The sequence below is a fragment of the Crocuta crocuta genome, unplaced genomic scaffold (genome assembly GCF_008692635.1).
Source record: "Crocuta crocuta isolate KB4526 unplaced genomic scaffold, BGI_CrCroc_1.0 scaffold742, whole genome shotgun sequence".
Lineage (NCBI taxonomy): Eukaryota > Metazoa > Chordata > Mammalia > Carnivora > Hyaenidae > Crocuta > Crocuta crocuta.
This window is the reverse complement of record NW_027530354.1, coordinates 1,285,608-1,312,417: the sequence shown is the minus strand read 5'-3', so window position 1 is coordinate 1,312,417 and position 26,810 is coordinate 1,285,608. Positions and strand designations below refer to the sequence as shown.

Genomic DNA, 26,810 nt, shown 5'->3' with positions numbered 1-26,810 from the left:
TCTCAACATCATTTATTGAAGAAACTATTCTTTCTTCATTCCTTCTTGGCATCCTTGTCAAAGATTAGTTGACTGTATATGTGTAGGTTTATTTCTGGGCACATTGTATGTGAGTGTGCATGTGTATATATACATGAGAAAAGTCCTTGTTTCTCAGTTTATTGACATGACTGTTTAGTGAGGACCTGAACAAGGTCCGAAGAAAACATGTTATTGTTATTCTGGAAAGATTATTATACTGGATTCTTTATCTTGCCATTTCTTCCTGTAAAAAGGAGTAAGAAAGATTTTGTAAGAGAAAAAAAATTATAATCACTAGATTCGTATTATGTAATCTGAATCACCATCCTTTGGGAGTCTTCATTTTATCAAGTCCTACCCTCACCCAGCTGCTTAATGGTTAAATAATCTCCTTTGCCTCTCACACCATCTCAGGGCAAAATCTGACTTGTTTATTTAGGCTTCCAACACAACTCCGAATAATAATAAATGCAGTTGTAAAGTAACATTAACCTTTTATACTAATTCCCACACAAGATTAAGTAGGAAGCAAGAAGTTATTAAAACAACCAGGTCTCAAAGCTTAGCAAACTTAACCCAGTGTACCAGCAGTGATACTTGCTCACTAGGCTATGTCTAGGGGATCTGAAGAGTGACTTCACAAAATAGAGACCAGCCAAGAGGTCAGAATGCTTTTGCTCCTTGGAAAAAGTAGAGATAATTTGAGAGTTGGTTTTGTTATACCTATTTATCTTAATTTCAGCATTGCATACTCATGGGAAATAGCATGAAACAAATGAAAACAACCCTCTTCAAAAGGCTTCCCTAATCACTCTGGCTGGAAATGGACCTTTTTGTTTTCCCTGCTCTCTTGTATTAGTCTTTATCATACTTCCTTAAATAGAAGTGATTTGTGTCCCTGTCTTATCTTTCATACTGAGACATATATTCATTGAAGACAGGTAACTGTGTCATATGTATTTTTCTATCACCCACACATTTAGCAAAGTTTTTTATATATAGAAGATAATAAAAGTATATGAAATTAATGTGTAAATGGATAAGTAGAAGAAGTGCTTTGGGCCCGTTCAAAAGAGTGATCATGAAATGAGAGTAACCAAGAAAAAACTAGCCTAGAATCTAACTAGAATTTAACTTTACATAAAGGAATCATTGTAAACCTACAAACATTATTACCAGGTTGGTCTCAATTCTCCACTTTACCTACCAAATATTTTATTTCTTTGACGTTTCTTCATGTATACATGGGAAATTTCTTACTGCTTTATTTTTTACTTCTCATTTTTGTGTCTTTATAAATTAGCTCTTTGAAGTTAAAAATTTCAGTGAAATTGAGCAATTGTTACTTTCTTTAAATTAGAGCATAAGACTTATCATCAGGGAAATACAAATCAAAACCACACTGAGATATGACCTCACACCAGTCAGAGTGGCTAAAATGAGCAAATCAGAGGACTCTAGATGCTGGCGAGGATGTGGAGAAATGGGAACCCTCCTACACTCTTGGAGGGAATGTAAACTGGTGTAGCCCCTCTGGAAAACTATGTGGAGGTTCCTCAAAAAATTAACACTAGAACTCCCCTATGACCCAGCAATAGCACTGCTAGGAATTTACCCAAGGGATCCAGGAGTGCTGATGCACAGGGGCACGTGTACCCCAATGTTCACGGCAGCACTCTCAACAATAGCCAAAACATGGAAAGAGCCCTAAGTGTCCATCAACTGACAAATAGATCAAGAAGATGTGGTTTATCTATACAATGGAATACTACATGGCAATGAGAAACAATGAAATCTGGCCATGTGTAGCAACATGGATGGAACTCGAGGGTGTTATGCTGAGTGAATTAAGTCAGGCAGAGAAGGACAGATACCATATGTTTGCACGTATAGGAGGATTAGGAGGAACTTAACAGAGGACCATGGGGGAGAAGAAAGGGAAAAATAATTGGGGAGAGGGAGGGAGGCAAACCATTAGAGACTCTTGAATGCTGAGAACAAACTGAGGGCTGATAGGGGTGGGGGAGAGGGGGAGGGTGGTGATGGCCATGGAGGAGGGCACTTGTTGGGATGAGCACTAGGTGTTATATGGAAACCAACTTGACAAAAAACTATTTAAAAATAACAAAATAAAATAAAATTAAAAATATTTAATAAAAAAAAAAAAAGACTATTAGACTTGTTGAGTTTTTTTACCCTGAATTCTGCAGAGACTTTTGGCTTCCTGTCAATCTTCAGGCATCATTAACATCGATAATGCTAATTGTATTTCCTGTGGTGTCCTGGTTGACAATACAATTAATCAAAAGCAAAATGAAAGCAAATTGTGGACAGGGTAATTCTTTTCATAATGAGTGATATACATTGATAGATGATTTTTATTAATGAGGAGTTCACATTACTTAATAAATTTGGCATTCCCTTCCCTGTAAGCATCTGGTAAGGATTAGTTTCCCTGTCTTTGGAGAATTTGAGGCTCAAGACTGCACAGAGATAGTACAAACAGGGCCCATTGCAGACTCCTAAATTAATATAATCTATCTCCCAGATCATTTGTCTTCCTATAGAAACCTATTAAGTGCCTCTGGTATAAAGACAGACACTCATCGATCACAAGACAAATGTGATAACAAACTTGCACTGAGGTTATGGGAAAACAGAGGGACTAAAAGAACACACAGCTCTGCTCTCTGGCTGTAAGTTGGACTCATGCACCCTCTAGAAGGATCCAGAGGCTACTCTCCTTCTTCCCCTTACATTTCACCAGCATATACAGTTTACAGAGAAAACTGTTACCAAATTGTTCTAACTGGCTTCAAATGCCACTTAAGGCTGGTATTCATTGGGGGCTACAAACACCACTGACTCTTTTAATAATCCTCTGCTCAAAATATTGAGAGAATGATGTGTCTTGTTAAGGGTATAATAAGGAATTAGGGAGACTGCCATTTTTAGAAGGATACCTTTTATTTTGTTCTTGGGACAGGGGTTTGAACAGTGCCACATGGAAGTTATGTAAAAGATGAACAGTAACTGAACAGTGGACTTTCAAAACAGAATATTGTTTCCCATAAGCATCCGAAAAATAAATAAGTAAATAAAATTTGAAAAGTATCTGAAACAGCACCGTGTTATTAGAGAAGAGCCTTCACAGCTTTCATCTGGTTGTTTTGGTTCTCCTTTTTTTTTTTTTTTTTTTTAAATCAAGAAGCTTTTCAACACAATTGGAAACCACAATGTTTCCAATTGGAGAAGAATGCCTACTGCCTAATGCTTTTATTTATTGCATACATGTATTTGTAAAAACGGTTGAGGCAGTGATCTAATAATTCTTGTTTTGCTAGGAAACAACTTAATCTTAGACCATGTTTATCTACTCTCCCTCAAGACTGAAATGCATCATTACCCTTCTTAGTCTTTGTGGACCCAATGAAGATCCTGCAAGAAAATTTATACTGCCCTACAGCTACCACCACCAAATGAGAGAATTGCCCTTTATTTTGCAAGCTGACTACAGAGTGATCTCTATCGATCTTTGAAGTAATTTTTGGATTTTAACATTGGGTTATTTTTCCTTAAGTCAATAAATGAAAAATGAAGTAACCCTCAGCCAATTCTGTATTCTGGTAATAACAGGATCTCTGTGTCTTCCACTGGCACTGCACAGGCAGTTTGCTAAGGAGGCTAACTCCCCAAGTTCTGCTGTCAGAAGAGGAGGTTATACAAGCACGGAAACAAAGCTGTTCTGTCAGCCAAAATACCAGTTAAGCCTTGTTTGCTATGGCATAAATAAGTGTTCCCTTCAGATCCAGTCAATGTGAGAAAAACAAGGAAATTACAAAGGGTGGTTTAATGTTAAGAAGATAGGAAGTTAGGAGGCATGGAGAAACTTTTAATTGCTTTACAAACGTTTCCAGTAAACCATTCTAAACAGCTGGGTCTACAGAATCACCACAACGATGTTTTAGAGGAGAGTATCTGAGACTTGGAACAGAAGAAGCAAGTAGGCTGCATGATTCTCCAAGAATGTATTTAGAGAAATTACCAGAATAATGCAGATTCTGGCAAAGCACACAAGATTTCCTTCTTTTCCCTAGCAGGTCAATTTACACAAACAAGGTACTATTCTCAAAATAAGAAATTTCTTTTTAAAATGACATTTAAACTAAACACAGAGCCATAAGTAAGTCTTCAATACAAAGGGTGACATAATCTTCCTATGACTCTGGATGTAATATGTATAGAAGCAGAAAATCCATAAATCCTGCAAACTTTTAATCTTGTTCTAAAAACTCTGTTCAGTGTATCACTGAATTAAGAGAAGTGCTTTCTTACTATTTCATGGAATAATACAATTATTTTACATAAAAGCTCTTTGGTTTGTCTTATCTAGTAGAGAGTCTTTGATACTGGCATGAAGGTCTCAGATTCAGCATTTTCTTCATTCGGCCTAGAAATTCAATTCATACATACATAGATGGTTATGCACCTATCTATATGTGGTGTATGTTTATTACTTATGTATCTTTGTATGTGCCTATATCCCAGCTTATCCCACAAAAACCTTAGGTGCTAACTGTAAATACATGCAATCAATTTGCAATATAAAAAATTAAGACTATAAGACAGGGAATGTCTAAATTAGCATAAGAGATGTAAATTGCCTAGAGGAAAGTGTTAGGAAGAACTTTTCTGCTTAAACATACTACAAATTTCTATTTAGTTGCTGTAGCAGAGCTATAACCTTAGTTCTGAACTTTAGGAATGACAATTAAATTGTTTTCCTTACGTATAAAGATCAAAAACAAAGCACAGTGCGTTTTCAGGAGGATCACAGCTTCTGCCTAACAGTTAGCTCCTACAGCATTCTCTCATGAGCCTTTGTGTTGGGCACACTTGTGGAAGTCATAAACAGTACCCTCAAGAACAAACAGAAAAGTCATGTGTGGTCGTGTCCTGAGGAATGACAACAGCATGATGTCTCATTTCAATTTTGGGAAAACAGTTCTCCCTGACATGCTCATGGGGAGGGAAGGTAATATAGTCAATGCACATAGTGTTTGAATGGGCGGTTTGGTCCCAGGATAAAACATACTGTACCTCTAGTTAAATAGATGGACTGCATGAAACATACCTGTAGGTATTTCTAGTGTTGAAAGTGACCCTATAGAAACTAATAGCTATGACCTATTGAGCAGTTACTATAAACCACGTGCTTTGTGTATGTGTTTTCCACTTATTTGTCCTAAGATTCTTTAAAATAATTACCATTTCCACTTCTGTATTTCATAAAATGAAGACAGGGAAGCTGGAGAGAATTTAATATACCCACCAAAGGAGTGTGTGTGTGTGTGTGTGTGTGTGTGTGTGTGTGTAACATATATATTTAAAGTTGACAAACTTAAAAGACAAAATTAAAATCCACTAGCGTAGTGGAATATTTGAACACAACTCTCTCAATAAGTGATGGATCAAATGGAGATAAACCAGTACAAATAAGGAAGATTTGAAGGGCACAACAGCTTTGCTTTGCCACAGGATTTCTCAAATTTCCCTGATGGCTCAGTACCAGACCTAGTGAATGAAAATCTCCAAGAGAGAGACTCAGATATTTGTATTGTTAAAAAAAAAAAAAAAAAGCCTTAGGGGCACCTGCGTGGCTCAGTTGGTTGAGCATTTGACTCTTGATTTTGGTTCAGGTCATGATCCCAGGGTTGTGGGATCGAGCCCCACATCATGCTCTGAGCTGAATGTGGAGACTGCTTAGGATTCTCTCTCTCTCTCTCTCTCTCCTTCCCTCACTCCCTCTGACTCTCTTCCCTATAATCTCTAAAAACTAAAAAAAAATAAAATGAAAAAAAAAAACATTGCCTTAGATGATTCTTATCTTACAGGAAATTTGGTAAAACTGATCTAATGAATACATAGAAATGCCTGAACCTAGTTCTTTTCAGGTATAAGAAATATTTACCAAAATATGAAACATTTACTATGACAATGCTGGCCATATAGCAAGTTAGAATAAATTCCAGAGAACTGATTTTACATGGAATTCCATCTCTGACCACAATTAAACAAAAATGAAATAAAAATCAAATTTTACATTCATGCATACACATGAGGAACAAAAGTAATTCTGGAATATGAAAATATGTTTTTAGTAACTCATGGTTTAAAGAAAAGAAAAAAATTGAAAATTCAAAAATACTTAGAATTGCACAATAAAGAAAACACTGTAACTCAAAATTTTGGAAATGTTGGTGAGTGGTTTGCAGTGGGGAATTTTTAGGTTGAAAGGATGTCTTAGAAAAGAAGAAGAGAGTCTAAAAATTAATGAGCTAAGCATCAATCTTAAAAAGCTGGTAAAGAACAGTAGAATAAACTCAAAGAGAGTCAAAGAAGAAAAAAAATAAAGGCAGAAGGAACTAGAAAACAAAGATGAGAGGACCATTAAAGCTAAAAATTGGTTTTTGAAGAGACCCAAAATATTGACAACTCTCTGAAAGTTTCATCAAGAAAATAAGACAGGAGTTTCAAAGAAACACTTTATTTTTTTTTTTCTTTTTTTTTTTAATAGTTTATTGTCAAATTAGTTTCCACATAACACTCAGTGCTCATCCCCACAAGTGTCCTCCTCCATGCCCATCCCCCCTCCCCCCACATCCATCAGTCCTCAGTTTTTGTCAGCATTCAAGAGTCTCTCATGGTTTGCTTCTCTCCCTTTCCCCCACCATTTCCGCCCTTCTTCTCCCCCTTGTTCCTCCGTCAAGTTCCTCCTAATCCTCCTATACGTGCAAACATATGATATTTGTCCTTCTCGGCCTGACTTATTTCGCTCAGCATAACACCCTCAAGGTCCATCCATGTTGCTACACATGGCCAGATTTCATTGTCAAAGAAACACTTTAAAATGAAAAATTACAGATACTAGAGAGATAAAAAAGTGCTCTGATGCCAAAAGTTTTGAAAACTTTGAAGAAACGGATATTTTCCTAGAATAATACAGTTTATCAAAATTGACCCAAGACAAAATAGAAAATGTGAGTAGCTTTGTAATTATTGGTCATTAAACACATATATGTATATTTGAATTCCCAGAAGGAAGATGCCATGCACAGATGGTTTTAGAGACAAACTTCTACCAAATATTCAAGGGAGATAACTCCAACCATGGCACAGGAACAGAGAGAACATTCCACAATTCATTTTATGAGGCTAAATAACATTGATGACCAAAGCAAATAAGGATAATCTGAGAAAAGACATTTACATGCCATCTTACTTATGAAGATGAATCCACTGATTTTTTTCAGTAACAAGTTATTTTTTATAATTTTATTTTATTAGTGGTATAATGTAATTATTTTATTAATGGCATAATATAATTCAAGTTATATTATTAGTGCCTACAAGCTGAGCACTGTTACATCTTTCTCATGAACTGAAAGTTTGATCATTACGTAGTGAACTTCTTTATTTCTACTAATGTGTTTTGTCTTAAGTTATATTTATGTATTATAAATTAGCTTTATCAGCTTTCCTTCAATTAGCATTTTTAAGGTACATCTTTTTCTATCTTTTCCAACTTTTCTGTGCTTTTATATGACTTTTAGGTATGGTTCTTATACAGAGCATCCACCTGGATTTTTTAAATCCAATTAGACAAGGTATGTATTTTAACAGGAGAGGAATCATACATGTATTTTAGTTAATCTCTGTCAACAGTCTGGGCTCTCTCTTTGTCCTACTTTTTCTTTTTTTTCCTTTTTCTCCTTTCTTGTTTTCTTATAAAGATAAAAGACTTTTATTATCATGGAGTATTTTCCCTTCTACTGGTTTGGATGTTCTTGACTCTATTTTTATTCTTAGTAAAAACCCTTGAAATTTTACCATGCTTCCATAACAAGACTTAACATATATTTACTCTTTTCCTGAATAGCCCCAGCTCCCATGAATGTTTAACTCCATCCACCACATATACTACCTTTTAGATTTCATGCTATTTTATTCTTTATAGTTCTTTGCTATATTTGATAATTTTTATTCTCCAAGTTGAACATAGTTATTTTTGCTTTGTTCAATGATTTTTTTAATATTTATTCTCATCTTTTAGCATTTTCTTGATTCACCAGTCCTTGCATCTGAGCCTTCTTTCTGGGAAATACTAGATTTTTAAAATCCATCCTTTAAATTTTTCTTGGCTGAGAATCTATTGGTAGTAAGCTCTCAGTTTTTGTTTTTCTAAAAATGTCTTTCTTTCACTCTCCTTTTTGAGTGTTTGTTTTAAGTGTTTTGTTTTGCTAATTCCTTTGTCTTCCACCTTCCATTTTTGCTCTTGAGAAGGAAAACCATTAGATTAATGATTTCTCCATTTTAGCCAGTCTATCTTGTCTTGCTGGCTACTCTTACAATCTTTAATTTTCTCTTTGGAGTTCCCTGGGTAGGTTTTGATATGGGATTTCTTTTATTTGTCACATTTTGAATTCATTAGCTTTACTCAATCTGAAGATAGGTGTGTTTTCAGTTCTGGAAAATGTTCCAATATTTACTTATTTAAAATATTTTCTCTTCATCTTCCTTTTTTATTCTCTCTTTTTGGAGTTCCAGTAGGATATATTTTAGGCATTTATCCACCATGTTTCAACTTCTTCATACTTTCTGTCTCTGTCTCTCCCAAAAAATATTTGAGAATATTTTTAGGCTCTGTCATCTAGTCTGTGATTTTTCTTTTCAGCTAAATCTGATTTACTGTAGTCATCCATCAAGTGTTAAAATTTCAATGATTTTATATTTCATCTTGGAAAGTTTTGATTTTCGTAATATGACTATTTTTAAAAATAATCTCTTGCTCCTGATGGTTTTAATTCTCTATTACATGTCTTAAGCATATTAAATATGATGCTTTTATGTGTTTTGCCCAATAATTTAAATATGTGAAGTCTAAAAATATCTAGTTCTTTTGAAAAACAAAATGTTAATGTTTATTTTTGAGAGAGAGTGAAAGAGAGAGAAAGAGAGAGGAAGGGGAGGGAGAGAGAGAGAGGAGACACAGAATCTGAAGCAAGTTCTAAGGTCTGAACTGTCAGCACAGAGCCCCATGTGGTACTTGAACCCTCGAACTGTGAGATCATGACCTAAGCCTAAGTCAGGTGCTTAACTGACTCAGGCACCACTTTGGTGGCTTTAACAACAGAAATTTACCCAGGCGACCCTAAAAATATTTAGTTCTGATGGGGTTTTGTTCTTTTGTTTGTTTTGCGATTCTTTTTTAAACTTTTTAATGTTTACTATTTATTTTTGAGATACACACACACACACACACACACACACACACACACACACACTGCGAGTGGGGGAGGAGCAGAAAGAGAGAGAGACACAGAATTCGAAGCAAGCTTCAGGCTCTGAGCTGTCAGCACAGATCTGGACATACGGCTCAAACCCACAAGCAGCGAGACCATGACTTGAGCTGAAGTAGGATGCTTAACCTACTGAGATGCCCAGGTGCCCCTTGTTTTGTGATTCTTAGTCATGGTGTTATTACCTGGTATGTTTTAGAACTTTGTTTTCCACTATGTGTTATACTTATTGGAATATTATATGCAGGAATACTCTGAAGTCTGGATGGAGGAGGCATTCTTCCAGAAAGGATGTACTTCTGCATCTACTAGGCATATGGAGACATTGCATACTCTGGTACACTTTGTAATATTAAATTCAAGTTGTAGAGGACAAAGTGTGTGGTATCAGGCCCCAGCCTCCATCAAGTGTTGGCCCGTGGCCACGGATTGTCAGGGGAGATATGTTGTGCCTTCCTCCAAAGCCAAGACTGACGAGTCCTTATGGGCAGGTTTTATTTGTGGTTTTTCCTTTCCACCTCACTCTTTCCTGGAGGATATAGTCCTTCCTAGGTCTCTGCTCTGTACTGCGGGCCTCCAACTTGACCCCAGCATGCATGCATGTAAGGCCTTGCCCTGGTTCCCTGTGTGACCATTAATCTGCAGATCCAGCCATTTTCTACTCCTCCTTGGGCTGCATGGCCTCAAGGTTTTATTACCTCTCTCATCCTATGCTCTTCCTTCACATTCCTGTCTCGGAGGATTTTTCTTACTTTCTTGCAAATTCCTCTAAGACTTGTGAAGGATGTTTACACAATATTTTATGCAGCATATCAGTGTTTGGCAGGTTTTCAAGATCTCTAGTCCATCCTAATACTGAAAATAGAAGCTCAGGTACATTTCCTTAATGGTACCTAAGGAGGTCTTTCAAGTCTGGACTTGATAACTATAAGATTGATTAGGAATTATAAAGAGTTTTCTAAATGTTTAGCTTAAACATAGGTATATGTACAAATAATTTTTAAAATGTGCAGATAAAGCTAGAGAGTAATCCCATAGTGCTGTGGTAGTGGTGAATTCTTTCTCATGAGAGGCTGAAAGAGTCTGTAGTTGTCATGATGAGGCTGTAGCACCTACTGAGTTTTCCTTTTTAATAATGCCAATCCACACTAGTGGACACCTTAGTCTGAGGACTTGCAGTCTTTCTCTGTCTGTAATGGGCCTGATTTCAGTCCCCAGTGATTAGAAATAAAAGCTCTAGCTAGTCTGTTCTTTGTGTTACTTCACACACTGTGCATGTGCTCCAAGTGAACTAATTTGCTACTGCCTCACACTCGTGGTTCACTTAATTTGAAATACTTTCCATGTATTTTATAGTGATAAGACATCTAAGGGCTTCTCGAGTTTTGCTAGGAAAGAAACAAAACCATGCTCTGGCCCTGGGACAATGTAATAAGGATGCTATGGGTAAATTTGGGTTAAAAGCCAATGCTTTTGCTCTATGTACACTTCTTTCTCTGTCTGAAAAATATGGCATCTGTATTAGTTAGGATACAGGTTAGGTGCTGTGATTGGAAGACCTTTGGATAGTGTCAGCTGGAATCACATGCCAGCTAGCACTCAAGATTCTACTACTAAGGGAGGAGGAGAACGGATATCAGGAACAACTAAGTCTCTATGGAGAGCAATTACATGAGTTCATGCTAGATGCATAGGTTGTGGACAGACCATGAAGAATCCAAACTTAAGTACTTTAGCCTTAGTCTGATATGTAAGGGGAAACCATCCAGAGGTTTAAGTAAGGCAATAGAATCTTCTCATCATGTGAAAATATAAAGTACAACCACCTTTCAGAAAAGCCAGAGATAAGAGTAATACCAAAAACAATTTGAAACTATCAGAACTACATTCCAGTTAGTGTTTACTACTCACATATTGTCTTTCTACAATGCATGTATCATTTCTGCACCAAAACAGGCTTGTTTTGGGGGCACCTGCATGGCTCAGTCAGTTGAGGATCCAAGTTCAGCTTAGGTCATGATCTCACAGCTCATGAGTTTGAGCCCCACATATGGCTCTGTGCTGACAGCTCAAAGCCTGGAGCCTGCTTCAGATTTTGTAACTCCCTCTCTCTCCCTGCCCCTCCCCTGCTCACACTCTGTCTCTCTCAAAACTAAACATTAAAAAACACTTTTTTAAAATAAAAAACAAAACAGGCTTGTTTTTAATATAAACATAAAAATTACCAAAACTTTTAGTGTGGGAAATACATATTTTTAGAGCATTTAGTGAGTGGGAAGAAAAAGCCTTTGGTGACATACTTTGCTTTCCATTATCTGTCTGTTAAAATCTCTTAAAAGGGAATACCTCACATTTACCACAGAATGATAGCTTACATTCAATTTAATACTCATCTTTATCCTTAATGTTCCCTTGAGTCATTTCTCAAACAATAAATTTAGTTAATTGGGTTGACACAGGAAATTAGGAGTAATTTCAAATGCACATTCCTCTTTGCAAATAGGCAAATTGTTATTCATTAGCTCTTCAATTCCCTAGAAGTAGACTTTGACCTAAGCACAAAGTGTTGTTATTGAAAATTTTAAAAGAAAGTAAAAATTGTGAGTTTCTCCTAAAAACAATTTTTGGTACTTTTACATAGGCTTTTTACAAAAAGATTTTAAAGGACTTTGCTGGTGTTTTGACAAAGTGTCACTTCACTTATTTAATGACAAGGAAATTAGGATGTAGGTTGGATGTATATAACATTCAACATGACTGAGTTAGCTATTTTCCTGTCTGCTTTGATTTTGTTTTTAATAAATATTAGCCCATTAGTGACACAGCCGTCACTAGACTTTGTCATCGATTAACTGAAATAATAAAATCAAATTACATGGCTTGATTTCCACGTGGACCAGACTGGCTGGGCACAATTCCATTTGTTGGAAAGGGAATGATCATCTGGTCATGTCCTTCTGTAATAATTGGCATAGCTTTCTGAAGGATTCATACCCAACCAATTTTATTTCTTGCTACAACTGAGTGATGAGCCATTGAGCCTGCAAATAATTTAATTCCATTCCTTCGACATTCAGATCTAGCCAACCATTTCTCAAACTGTGAGGCTGTGAGCAGTCAGCATTCTTCTCTTACTTAACATCTGATTTCTTTCCACTCTACTTCCATGTCATCACATTATTCCTTATCCTTTATTTCCAGGCATTGTGCTCTTGCCCTCTTCCAAACAGATTCAGTTTTTTGAAAGGGAAAAAATCAAACAAACCATAACTTAGCTTAAGAATCTGTATATTAGGAAAGAAGGATCCATTGCACTGTTAACAGTAAGAAAATCTAAACCATTTGGGTTTTGTTGTTTAGTGATATGAAGCAATGCACCAAGAATGTTAGAAAATCCATTTAAGGACTGAAATATTTTGAAAAATTGAATCAAATTAGATGCAAAGCTAACTAAAGGGTTTACACTGAAGCTGATAAGTTCCTTAAAAAGATTGTGAATGGAGGCTTTATGAGGACGAATGATTGCTTTTATTCTGTGAAACGATGATGAATTTAGGCCACCATGAATTCATGCTTCTAGTGCCACCTGGGCTGTCTATGGTACCTGGCCATCCTTTCAGGCCTGCCTTGGAGACCGTTTGTGCTCTCTGAGTGGTAAGAGCTCTTCCAGATCATCTCTGATCTCAAGCCTGGCTCCCACCTTCTGCTCCAGGTTTTGGTAATTCACACTCCCTCTGGCTTTTCTGACCAGATGAAAGCCATCAGCTCTGAACTCTTCCCATCCTGCTGCTTCTGACTGCATCTGCCTCCTCTTCCCTGCTCTTGTAGGGTCACAGGATCCCAGCGCAGCCCTACATGAGGCTCTGGAATAACCCCTGCTTTAAGTCACAGTCTCAAGCAACAGTGCACAAAGGTAAATGGGTTGTTCATCCCACTCTGACTTTATGGCTAGTTTTACTAACTGAGCTTCTGCGTTGTTCTTTTGATCCACAATGGACATTGTCTTAGCGATCATTTTTACTCCTCAATTACTAAAGTTCTGTCTAAATCACCATCCCGTTATTAAACTTTGTCATTTCCTTCTAGACGCCCCAGTGCTACAAGCATATTGCCATTTAGCACCTTCCTTAGACTCTCCACTAGTGTTCTCTAGGTACCTGAACTCCAACATTCTCTCCCTTGCTACCTCTCTGATAGTGACCATGTGCTGGACCATCACCTTTTTCTTATCATCATAAGCTGGGTACTATGCTCTACTGTCCTCTGTAGACTTTCTTCCTCTACTTGTATTTGATTTTGACCCCAGAGTCCCGCCATATCCCGATCATTATGTCCAATCTCCAATCTCTTGATTTGGCCAAGTATCACCAAGGTGATAAGCTCTGTTATGAAACATTCATTTTATAAGCTTATTCTTTTTCCTTGTCATAGGAAAAGGTACTTTCACATCTTTCCAAGGACAACTTTTAGAATCCTTGAAACCTGTGCTTTTAGTCCTCTCCAGTTCTACCTTTTTTAGCTTATTCATGGTTTTGATCTCTCAGTTATTCACTCTCTCACTTATACTTTTTCTGTGCAGTCTCTCAACTGTGCCTTCAAACATGCATGGTTTCTCAGGCTTGAGAGAAAATAATGTCTCTTGATCCTCCCGATAGCACTTGACTACTGCCCGTTTTCTCCTTCCTTATAAAAATAAACTTGTAGAAAAAAATGGTCTACAGTAGCTACCAGTTGATTCTATTTTTATTTTTAAATGTTTTTTATCTATTATTTTGTTTTTCTTTTTTTGTTTTCATCTAGTTTTGAGAGAGACAGAGAGACAGAGCATGAGCAGGGGAGGGTTAGAGAGAGAGAGGGAGACATAGAATCCGAAGCAGCTCCAGGCTCTGAGCCATAAGCATGGAGCCCTATTCAGGGCTTGAGCTCACAAACTGCTAGATCATGACCTGAGCCCAAGTTGGATGCTTAACTGACTAAGCCACCCAGGTGTCCCTACCAACTGATTCTTTAAATCTTAGATTGTGGCCTAGTCTTCTTTCCTATCCACATTGCTGAAGTGTTTGGTGTCCTAATCAATAAATTTGGTGAAATACTATCAGTTCTCATTATTTTTTATCTCTCTGCAACAGTAACTGTCAACATTTGTTGAGTAGCTATTGTGTGCTAAACAATATTCAAGTTTAATGAACATTTGCAGGGTATTTTTCTCCCGAATCGTCAACCTTCACCATCTTAGGAATAACTGAATATTTTTAATGTGAAATTCTTCATGAAAATGGGTCCAATAAGCGATTAAAATTTGGCTCTAGCTTCTGCTCTGTGCTTTTCCCTGTCTGCTACTCTGTACATTGGGAATCCAGTTCTGTGACACTTAAGGAGGTTTCCTGTTCGACATCATATACTCATTTGCAGATGTAATTTTTCTAATAATCAGTGTAGAGCAGTTAAAGGCACCATTATAAACCACAGCAAGATATGAACAGACCTTTGTGTGTCCCAATTACAGAGGCCCCTGTTATATGTGAAGCTTAGAGTCTCACTTATGATAGGTTCTTCTTCTTTCTAGTGTGAAATGAAAATGTACTTAGCCAGAAGGTTTTCTTTTCAGGACTTCATATATTATTGATGTTTAATGAAAATGAAATAAAAAATAATCTTATCAACAAGGGCATCTTTATATTGAATTGCTTGTATCTCCGTAGAATTTCATATTTCTCTTGCTTTACCACCAACCCCCCCCGCCCACGCATGCACACTCACAATGCATAGAAATGAAACATTCTAAACATTTTGTATAGAAGCGGCTAAAGGATAAAACATCTAAAGATATATTTTCAGATGGAAAAAACTGCATATTCTAAACCTAATACCTGCCAAAGCTACCTTTATGCAAAGTAGCATATTTCAAGGTCACTATGTTTTACCTATAAATGACTGCATTTCTGTTTGTTTGTTTTTTCCCCTTATAATTTTAAGGTATGCCTCTGTGATACTGTATTAAAGTAGGGGGAAAATATTAGTTGATGATTCTGCTTCACGTCCTTGCAAGAATAAGAGATAAAGTAAATAACCAAATAAGTTGTGAATTAAGAGAGGATCTACATGAGAAATGCTGTATGTCTGTCCAAGGCCTTGTTTGTGCTCAGATCAAACCATTTCCTGCTCAGCTCTGTGTCACAGATATGGAGGCAGCTAAAGCTCCTGTCTGCTGGCCGACAGATGTGCTCGGGCAAGGGGAAGGAAGAAGCCGGACTATTTTCCCACCCTCCCCACTCTACTGAGTACAGGTCGGATGGATACCACTTTCATCTCATGGTTCCAGTGCCCACTGGACAGGCTCCAATGGACCCAGTGTCCTCTGGACAGCCCAGCCCCTGGTCTCTGGGGCTTCCCTTTGTTGCTTCAACCCTGGGGTGAGAGTGGCTTCCTGAGATTAACTCCTGGGTTGCCTCATGCTCCCTTTTAGTCTTATCTTCTTTGTAACCAATTCCCTATATTTAATTTTATCTGTTCTAAATACTCAAGTTGGTTTCTGTCTTCCTGGTTGGATCACAACAGACACATGCTGGTTATTTAGAAAAACCCAAATAATCCAATGACTCCCTGTTTCTTCCAGATGTATTTTTTATGGACAGAGGGGGAAAAATCTAAGTGTACCACTTTAAAAAATGCCAACAACATTTGTTTAATCTTTTGAATTTGGAATTAAAATCACCTCCAAACATTTCCACTTTTTCATTCATGGTTTAGTGTTTCTGTATTGCTGTTTCTTAATGCCAACTCTGTAACACGGAAATTTTATACCAGCTTTTTTACTATTCTTCAGGAGGCACAAAAGTTGACATTGCATTTTTCCAGTGTTTCAACTCATTGTCACGCTTTTACTCATGGACATCATCTTTGGTTCAAGCTTCCCCTTCTCATTTTGCCAACATGTCCTCTTTGCATAAGTCAGACTCAAAGCAAAACTGTTTGGACTACATTAGGCTTTGTTTAATTCATTCAAGTCAGGGCACACTTTTGATTCAATAAGTGAACCATTGCTGTCAGGTGCTCAACAATATTTATATGGTGCCCACAGTCTACAACCTTCAATATATATATTATGGGCAGATAAACATCAAGGAGTACATGTGACCCCTACCTGGTGATGGGGGAAGAAGTGCCATTTGGGCTTCAAGGGACAAGGATACAGAAAGATATGAGTAATAACTATTGAATAAAATGTAGTCATATGGAAAGATTTACAATTAAATGCTGTGTGGGAACATTCCATCCTGAGATGAGTACACAAACAGACTAGATTATAACCAGGTAAGAATAATGAAGAAATAATTTATGTGAAATGTAAGCCGTGAGCAGAAAAAAGGGACCAGGCAGCTTTAGTGGAAATGGAGGGGTAAAATGGCATTTCCAGGTAGGGAAGAAGCATACAGAGTTTTAAAGTTACATGAAGGAAAATGCACATGGACTCGCTAGCAAGGAGCAGGAGGAGAGAATCAATTATGAAGCAGAGCAGGAAGACAGGAGGAAACAGATAATTAGTGCCAAGTTCTGAACAAAAGCAAGGAAGAAATTTGATTTGGAAGACAAGAGGATTCTGAAGGTGAAGATAAAGAACTTTCTTTAGGGCTTTGGGGAAATATCTCTAATATTTGAGAACAGAATAGAAACCTGTGTATAGAAGCCTGTTTATATTGAGCCTGCTTAGATGCTTGGAGTTTAAGTGATTTGTACAAGTTCAAATGGCCTCCATAAATGCTGAAAGCTAGGTCTCCAGACTGGAGACCCATGTTTCTCTTGTCATGTCATTTTTTTGGCTTTTTTTTTTTTTTTTTTTTTTACAAAGCACTGCTTGGTGCTACTAGCAGACAAAATATTGGGCTGTATAGATAACTGCTTCGGTACAAAATGGCATATTTTCAAAGAGAGGGTTACCAGAGGGGCAAGGGTAGGTGGGAATGGGTAAAATAGGTGATGGGAATTAAGGAGTATATTTGTTGTGATGAGCAGTTGGTGATTAAAATAAAAACTTTATAAAGGGCATCTTTTTTGGTTTGTCTTTGTGACAAAGTCCTTCAGTTTCTTTCCCCCTGTCCTAAGACAAGGACTCTTTAATGTTTGTCTCGTATATATCCACCCATTACCCTGGTAATAGAAAATATTTATATAACACAGATTTAATAATGATATCCCTGTGTTTAAAATCCATGAGTACTTCTCCACTACCTGCAGGATAGGTCCATTCCTATAATACGGCATACAGGTAGGGTTGCCAGATTTAGCAAATAAAACCCCAGGATTCACAGTTACCTTTGAATTTTAAACAGAATTTTTAAAAATTATAAGTATATTATATCCAATATTTGGGACATACTTATATTTCAAAATTATTTGTTTTTTTTTGCTAAAATTTAAATTTAACTGAGTTTCCTGTATTTTATCTATCAATCCTATAAATGGGGCCTGACCCCATCTTTCTTAGGCTCTTCTTGCACTATGCCCTCCCCGCCCCTAGTGCCCAACATTCCAGTTCTCTCCAGAACCCGCAGGTGTTACCTGCCACCTCACATTCTGCTCTTTGCCTGAACTAGAGTTCCTGTACTTCAATCAAGACCTGGAGGATTGTGGAACTCCAGGTGGGAGAAATATAATCAAGTCTAACCTGCCATTGCTCTTGGAAACATTGACTTCTGCCAGTGGGGCAAAGGGTGTTGGCTATCAGATGCAGCTATGCTGTTGGGGGGCAGCAGGGGATGTTCCAGAGCTGATCCTTTCAGACTGAGGGGGTTCTTTTTGTTTCTAAGTAACCAAGGCTTGCTTGCTCCTAAAATAACCCCCCTTACAGCTTTATTAGTCCATGACTCGGGGACTCCCTCAAAGAGTCCAGTCCTTCCTGAGGCTGCTCATCCCCCTCTCCAGACTGGCAGTCCCCACCATGATTCCTTCCTGTTTCATACCGCTCATCTCTAGATACTTCTAGACACATGTTTACAGGTGTCCAGCTTCTCTCCACACCAGACAGAGCTCTCCAACAAAGCTGCTTCCATAAATTATGCCTCAAATAATGTTTCTGCCAAGCTGATCTCCTTCACTGTACAATAGTGTCTATGTTGTAACCCCAGGAAACCTGACCCTTGGATAAACTACTTTTGAACTAAAAATCTGCATATTGTGTTGAAATTCTTTGAACTTAGACATGTAAACTCTAAGCCAAGAATCAAGTATATTTTCTATCATGGTATGAGGAATACGAATAATGAGCTTAATCAAGTTACTATCTGTGAGAATATGCTGACCTAGAATTTACAATAATCCCCTCATCCAAGGAAGAGCTCATTCTTGACAACAAAGGGAGCATTTCTCTACTCTTAGAGATGGCTTATAAAAGATGATGAGAGTGTGAGTCTCTAGCAGGATATTTCTGGATAAATAAGAAAATGTTACTGAGTTTTTATGAGTGTACCATTAGACATGTTGGGAATTGCAAAAAAAAAAAAAAATCTGCCTGTGTGATGTGTACTTAGATCCTTCCTTCCTCAGGCAATGAACTGCATGGTAACCATGATAGCCCTCTTTCCCTTTACATGGAAGTCTCCACAGAAAAGCATCATAAAAGCCTTCCTTTTTGACTTTAGAAAATATTTCAACATCAAAATAATTATCAAGAGGCTGAGGAAGTTGCAGCCCTGGTCAACCTGTTCTCTCCTGAAGCAGAGGCACAGAGGAGAATGTGAATAGAAGCTGATTAAAGCAAGTAGGCCAGGCTGGAGGCAGAAGAGAAGGTAGCACACTGCATGTGATACAAAGTGAATTATCTTAAGCCATGTCTGTGTACCAGTACTGAGTAGCTCTGTAAAGAACTACATTCTGTAGAAGTACTTTAGAGCTCCCATGATGAAATATAGCTGTCTATTGATCTACATCCTTGAGATTTAAACTTTATAGGTTTATAAATGAAATAATAATAATATAAAACAACTGTGTGTAAGGACAGCCACAGCAGTCACACTAATTAGCACTGGTATTATATAAAACTCCTTAGAGAAATCTAGATTTGATGTTAAAATAAAAGGAAAACCTCATTTTGGGAAAAGGAGGACAATGGACTCATGAAAATGTTCCTCGTGCCCTTTTAGCATTTTCTTCCTCATTCTGTACATGAAATAACTGAATACATTTCCTGGAGTTTATCAAACTGCTTCCCACAACTTGCAAAAATTAAGGGATATTATTGGATTAAAAACAAGCAAACATGTACTCATTCTGACAAATAGCCGTGATGTGCCATCTTCAGAAAATAGGCTGTGCGCATATTCATTGATTTATTTCAAAACTTCTCCCAGTCAAAGGGTCCTTGGGGGTTTAATAACTTCCTGCTATAGACAGTAGCAGATCTATTAGGCAGAATTGGTGAAATAGAGCCATTAACATATAAACCCAATGTCTTATTGAAAATACATTTTAAAGTTGGTGACAGGACTTAAAAATCATCATTTAATACCATTATTTTCAACAGCTTTTTCATTTGACATGGATGCTTTGGTGATTTAGTGCCACGACTACAAAATGTCAGGAAGATTTATTGACATGAAGCAGATCAATTCATATTAGAAAATAGGAACAAGAACTAGAACATCCCTTTTCTGACTGAAAATGTTCACCTATTCTAAGCAGATTGAAGTAATATCTAATCAGCATCCTCAATATTAATTTTAGAATTACTTTTCCTTAAATTATAATCTAAATTAAATTGCAATTATGTCTACAAGTCATGGGAGAGAACGAAAGCTATTGTATCCATGGGCAGCAATAGTTTTCAGTTTCATCAAGGTCAAGTAATAGTTCTATCAATTACCATGTAAGAAGTAGATTTCTCAGTGAATCCTGAATCCTTTTAGAGAAAGAAATACCAGTTTATTGAACCATATCAAATACAGTCACAATGAATCCCTCCTACCATGTTAATGGTTGCTTCCATGGAAACAAAGCTTACAAAAATAGCTAATATTCTGTTGTGCTTAAGAAATTTAGCTTACGTGTTTGTTCCAGCACAATGACTGTAATTGGCTATGGGAGTTATGAGTGGGCTTAATATTACTCCTAAGCAAGTGTGATGAGTGTGCTGGTAGAGGTATGCATAGAGCACAGAGAGCACAGAGGGAGTCAGCTAGCTCAGGCAATCCAGGAAGGTTTCACGAGATGTCTTGGAGAACAAGGAAGAGTTCGCTGAAGCATGAAAGAGCTATCCAGGAAGAGGAAATAAAGAGGGGTAAGAAACAGTAGGGAAAGAAGAATCAGGTTTTAGGCATCACTGATTGCCCCACTGAGAATCTTTGCCTGGAAGGCAATGAGGGTCTGTAGACTACATTAGTTACTTTTACATTCCTGGCATCCATTTTTTATGAAGGTAATTGCACCTCAACTTTCCTTGGATAACCGTACCAATTACTTATAGTATCTGAGCATTTAATTCTAGACCAGGAACATATTGAAGAAACTTGCCAGGCAGTATGTATGTGAAGAATGAACAATCCACAGTACCTGCCTTCAAAGAGTACATAGTCTAGTAGCAGATATGAGAAATATAACTATCGTGAAATCATAGTGATAAAAATGTTATTATAGACATATGTACAAGATATTATAGAAATACGAGGAAGAATCTGAAAATGATACCATCTAATTGGAAGGGACTTAAGAGGACAAGGAAAGGCTTTCAGGAAAATCTGAGCCAGGAGCCATGTCCAAAGGACAAATTAGAGGGATGGTGGAAGGTGGTGGGGGCAGGGGCAGGATGGAGATAGGATGAAATCCCTGTGAGTTCCCTTTCTTTAATTGTTAAGAAACAGCCTGTGTTTTAGTATGGATGGAATAAGGGGTTGGTGTGAGGATATGGATAACATTATGTGAGTACTAGAGGCGTTTATGGAGCTTTATTCCCTGGGGGTCAAGCAACTGAATACAATAAACAGCTGGCATCAAATGTAGGTCTTAACTCCAAATCTTAAGGGAATATTTATCATACCAGTAGAGTAGGGAAGGACAAAGCTCAGAGAGGGAAACATTGTGGAGAGTTCACTGCAGTAGAAAATTCTAGGTACTGTGTTGCCAGCACAGGGCAAGCAATTATTGAAATAATTTCCCTTTCCTATTCTCTGCATCCACAAAGTGATCCATTGTCTTGAAGAAACTAAAAAAGGCAAAGTACTCAGATATTCAATAATTCATTTGGCCTTATTCACTTAGTATATTTGTACATTGGTTTTGTTTGGATATACAAGATGTGGATTGGACCCATTCACACCATTGATTTGGTGTGACTTTTTGGTGGCTGACAGTCTGAGTTTCCTTGTTTTTCTTCTTTTAAAGTCTTTTAAGTCTCTCAACCTAACAACTATTATTTCTATGTTCTGAGGCTTTCCAACAAATCTAATATGAGAGGTTCAGAATCCCACAAAATGGATTGCAGTTTTTCAGGCAATAATGCTTCTTTCAGAACATGGCAGAAATCTTCCAGGCAGTAAAGGTGAAGGTAGAAGAGGCAGTCTGTGGTGGATTTGCAGGTTCAGAAGTAAGAAAGAAAATTAAAGGCACCCCCAGGGCCAGGTGTAGGAGATGCACTTTACTTGCTTTCATCCCAGATATGTCTTTTACTTGTGTTTTATTCTTGAATCTTCGGTTTGAAATGCAAATGTCATCTGGGAATCGAGAGAGACATCTAGAAAAGGTTGTTTGAAACCCTTAGTATGCCTAGATATGTTTAAATTCTCCCCACAATTTATGTTTATCTATGGGGGCTCATATTTTTAAGGAATTGGCTGCCTCAGACTCCTCTGTCTCCAGGAGAAGCCCACACACATAAGGGATTTTGTGAGCTCAATGGACTCTACAGTTCAGTAGAGTGTGAACTGTGCTACAGTCCAGATAGCACAGAGAACAGTCTTTTGCCCTTCCCTTGACTTTAATCTCTCTCTCTCCATTTCTCCCTTCTCTCGCTTCCTTCTTTGGAACCACATAAAACCATCGCTTTGTCTAATGTACAGCCCTTTAGCATTCCATTTTTGAAGAATTCACTCCCTTCCACAAGCATTTGCTACCAAACGTAGTGTTCCAAGAGGAATTTGGTGACAATGTTTTTCTCCTTACAATAGGAGTTGTATTTACCCTCCAGGTGACTTTCTTTCCCATACTCAGGATTTATTATTGCATATCTTTCCCTAACCCCTCACTTTTCTCATATTTCCATTGGGAAAAACAGAAACCAACACCAGAAAGACTCCCTTATATTCCAACGATGAGATTTACAAGTTTAGCTGTGTTGGCACTGATCTTTGCCTTCTCTCTTCTTGTTATGATTAGGAAGTTTCTCTTTGCTCACAAAAACTAAAAGTTACCATGTTTTCTGCATACATCCTCCTTTGCTTTCTTAAACTTTTTATGTTTATTCTTTTCTTCAGTACCACTGATTTCTCTCGGTCAACTCGATCTTTCCCATCACTTATATACATTTTCTTGTATCTCCCATTGTATTTTTTTAACTTCATTTGTTTATTTTGAGAGAGAGACAGAGCACACAGGTGGAAAAGGGGCAGAGAGAGGGAGATAGAGAGAGAATCTCAAGCAGACTCCACACCATCAGCACAAAGCCCAATGTGGGGCTCACACTCACGAACTATGAGATCATGACCTGAGGTGAAGTCAAGAGCTGAATGCTCAACTGACTGAGCCACCCAGGTGCCCATGGTATCTCCCATTAAAAAAACTTTTTTTAATGTTTCTATTTTTGAGAGAGAGACAGAGTACAAGTGGGGGAAAGGCAGAGAAACATGGAGACAGACTGGAGCAGGCTCCAGCCTCTGAGCCATCAGCATAGAGCCCAACACTGGCCTCAAACCCACGAACTGTGAGATCATGACCTGAGCCAAACTCGGCTGCTTAACTGATTTAGCCACCCAGGAGCCCCTAGTAGGTCTGATTTTAAACAAAATTGTAAGCTAACTTATGTTCTTCCCTAGCTGCCACCACAGTCACTATTCCTTTTTACAGAAAATTTGTAAAAGCCTTATTTATGCTGTCTCCATTCCCCATTTTCAAATAACTTTTCCATTCATTACAACCGACGTTTCCCCTTTATCCTACCACTGAAAAAAATATGTCAAAGGCATCAATGATCTCCAGTTGTAAGATCCAGTGGACACTTTTCTCTCCTCCTCTTTTTTGACTTACTTAGCAGCATCTAACAAGATGACCACCTCCTTCTTTCTGTACAACGTGTCTTATCTTGGTCTGACTCCATGTTTGCCTGATTTACTTCTTAGCACTCATCCTTCTCTTTTTTAGTCTCCTTGACTGACTCATTTTCCTCTGTCTTTCCTCTAAAAAAAAAAAAAAAAAAGGATTCTCCAGAGCTTAGTCTAAGCCCTCTTTTCTACTCTCTTCCCATATAATATCACCTAATTCTGTTGCTATAAACACTAAGGATTCCCAAATTCTTTCTTCCATTTCCAAATCTCCAAATTCCCCTCTCTGCTCCAGACTCAAAGAGCAAAATTTTTATTTGATACTGTCAGTTAGGTATCTTTCAGGAAACGTGGTTAATATGTCTAAAAAGAGAAATTTTGATTTTCCACTAAAATCAATCCTATCTCCATACAAATTAAATGGTATCACTTTCTTCTCAGCTGCCTGAAGACAGAAACCTGTGAATTATTCCAGATTAGTCTGTCTCTCATTCTTCACAAAATGTCTCTTGGCACATTTTATTAATTTTACCTCTAATACAATGAAAATCCACTCATTATCCATCTCTACTGCCACCCCATCCAAGCCAGCATCACTTTGTGCCTGGTGAAACCTCACAAAGTCCCAACTAGTCTCTTTCTTCTCATCATTTTTCAGTTTAGTTTTAGTATCCACAGTGATCTTTTAAATACAAATTTGATTAGGCAATGGCTCCCTATTTTTTCTCAAAGCTTGGTCTTGGCTTATCAGTCATGACTACTTCATTTGCAACTACAACTTGTTAACTGCCATTCACTCAGTATGATCCATCCCCATGCTAGCCCTTTCTTACCTTCTTAAGTACACTAATTTTCTCCAGTCTTACAGCCTTTGCACATGCTGGTTCTTCCACTTGAAATATCCATTCCATGGTTCATTGCATTTTTGTTTTTTTTTTTCCTTCAGGTCATCTGAATGGTATCTGAATGGTATCTCCTAGTCATCTTAGGCTCCCATTCCCATTTGCTACCACTGCCTTCTCTTCAATTTCTCTACAACTTCTAGTTGGTTTTCTGACTTGTCTTTCCCATGAGACTATCAGTTTGCAGAGCCTTTAAAATTGGATGTCTAGGAGCACCTGGGTGGCTCAGTAAGTTAAGTGTCCGATCAGATCAAATCATGATGTCGTGGTTCCGGAGTTCCAGCCTCACAAAGGCTCTGTGCTGCTCAGAGCCTGGAGCCTGCCACATTCAGATTCTGTGTCTCCCTCTCTCTCTGCCCCTCCCCCTCTCACACTCTCTCTCTCTCTCTCTGAAAATAAATAAATAAATAAATAAACATTAAAATAAAATAAAATAAAAATTGAATGCCTAGATCCCACTCAAGATATTTTGGCTTGTGTAATCTGAGGTGAAGTCTGTAGTCGAGATTTTTAATAACTACCTTGGCAATTTTAATGGTCAGCCAATATTGAGAACCACTGCTCTGGATCCCAGTCAACAGCATCAGTATCACCTGCAAACTTGTTAGAAATGCAACTCCATAGGTCCTACCATGAACTTACCAAATTAGAATCTGTCCAGATGATTGTGATGCATGCCGAAGTTTAAGAACTGCTACTCTAGAATAATGTCCACAGTGTTATTCCTTGGTGCAATGTCTTTGGCCCAGGAGGCATAATACACATTGGAATCAACAAATGAATAACCAATCATAATCATAATCAATACATGAATACATTATATAATAAATGATAGAAGTTCTAAATGGCTTTCTCTTGCAGAGTTGAATGCAGGCGATTTGATACCAACATACTATCCTTTACTAGGACCTAAGGATAACTTTATTCTACTCGCCCTCACTAAGAAAGGATGCTGTATTAGAGAGAGAAGAGCAGCAAATAGTGTGATTTTTCTGAACTGCTGCCCCAGCAATTTCCTTTCTCAGCCTCATCTATATTGTTCCAGAAACTATAGCACTGGGTGTTTTGACAAGTGTGCTATTTTCACTTCTATGACTTCCACCTCTAATTCAAAGGTGGTAAAGTGGAGAGGCTATTTATTAGATTCATTGGTAACAGATTAGCACACACATTTATTTTCCTTTCATTGCCCAGTGAGTGGGTCACTAATGGCCTGCCCGATCAAATTAGGAGACGCCTGCCCTTTCCCTCATGAGGTTCCCTGTACTTTATGTGAACAGTCTCTGTTAGAAGCCCAGTGTTGCTATCATCTTCATCTCCTCCCTGGCACCATCTGGAAACCTCACCATTCTCAGAATGCAAGGTGCATCCACTTCATTCTTAGACATTTTATCATGCTGAGAATGCTGAGGCACTGAGAGGACTGTCATGATTGTCTTGTTGGAGAAAGAAAGAAAGAAAAAAAGATGATCTACTCTAATTCAAGTATGAGGCTGAAATATAAGCTGGAGAAAAACAATGATATTAGTTCAAGCTGCTCAGAAGTGAATTATATCTCCCCTTGGATTGTGTCTCTAACAAATAAACCAAAAGCCGCTACTGAAGGTGGATGCTAATTCTGTAGCTCAGGCTTATTTCTGGCATTATTCTCTATAGTGCATCAGTCTCCCAGACCCTAGGGAGAAATAATGCTGGAGCTCTATATTGCCCAAAAGGTCTGTGCCGGCAGCCTCCTCCACTGCCAGAGGTGCCCTGGAGGGCTCGCCTCCAACTCACAGGGGCCTCATTGGTGGATGTTTCAGCAATTTCTTATAGGGGCAGCAGTGGCAGCAGCTTTGAAGGACACTGCAAGGACTTGCTCAACAAAGATGCCCTCCCTTCCCCCCACTAGTCTCTGGTGGCTGAAATTCTTAGCTGTCATTATTCTTTAAGAGGCAAGAGTATGGCACTGTTTGGGGAAATTTATCCCTGACTATCTCCTTCTCTGCTTCCTTAGTTTCCATTTTTTTTAATTTTAAATTTTTTTCAGGTATTTTTGTTTTTTAATGTTTTATTTATTTTTGAGAGGAAGGGGGGAGAGAGAGACAGAAAGAGACAGAGGTGGGGGGATCTAAAGCAGGTATCTGCACTAAGCCTGATGTGGGGCTCAAACTCAGGAACCTTGAGATCATGACCTGAGCCAAAGTAAGATGCTCAACTGACTGAGCCAGCCAGACGCCCCAGTTTCCACCTTTTTTTATGGTTACTGAGGATTAGGATGATGGGCATTGAGGACGGCATTTGTT

The 26,810-nt window shown here is 37.9% G+C and overlaps 1 protein-coding gene and 1 long non-coding RNA gene across 2 annotated transcripts in view; both read right to left on the bottom strand.

The window, feature by feature from the left end:
- Positions 1 to 26,810, bottom strand: part of CTTNBP2 (cortactin binding protein 2) — a 301,900-nt gene that overhangs the window by 225,243 nt on the left and 49,847 nt on the right. The gene's annotated exons all lie outside the window — the stretch shown is intronic.
- On the bottom strand, positions 144 to 24,770 carry LOC144233049 (uncharacterized). Its single transcript, XR_013335578.1, has 2 exons — positions 24,457 to 24,770; positions 144 to 265 (listed from the first exon to the last, which is right to left on the bottom strand). It is a non-coding gene; the product is annotated as an uncharacterized LOC144233049 (long non-coding RNA).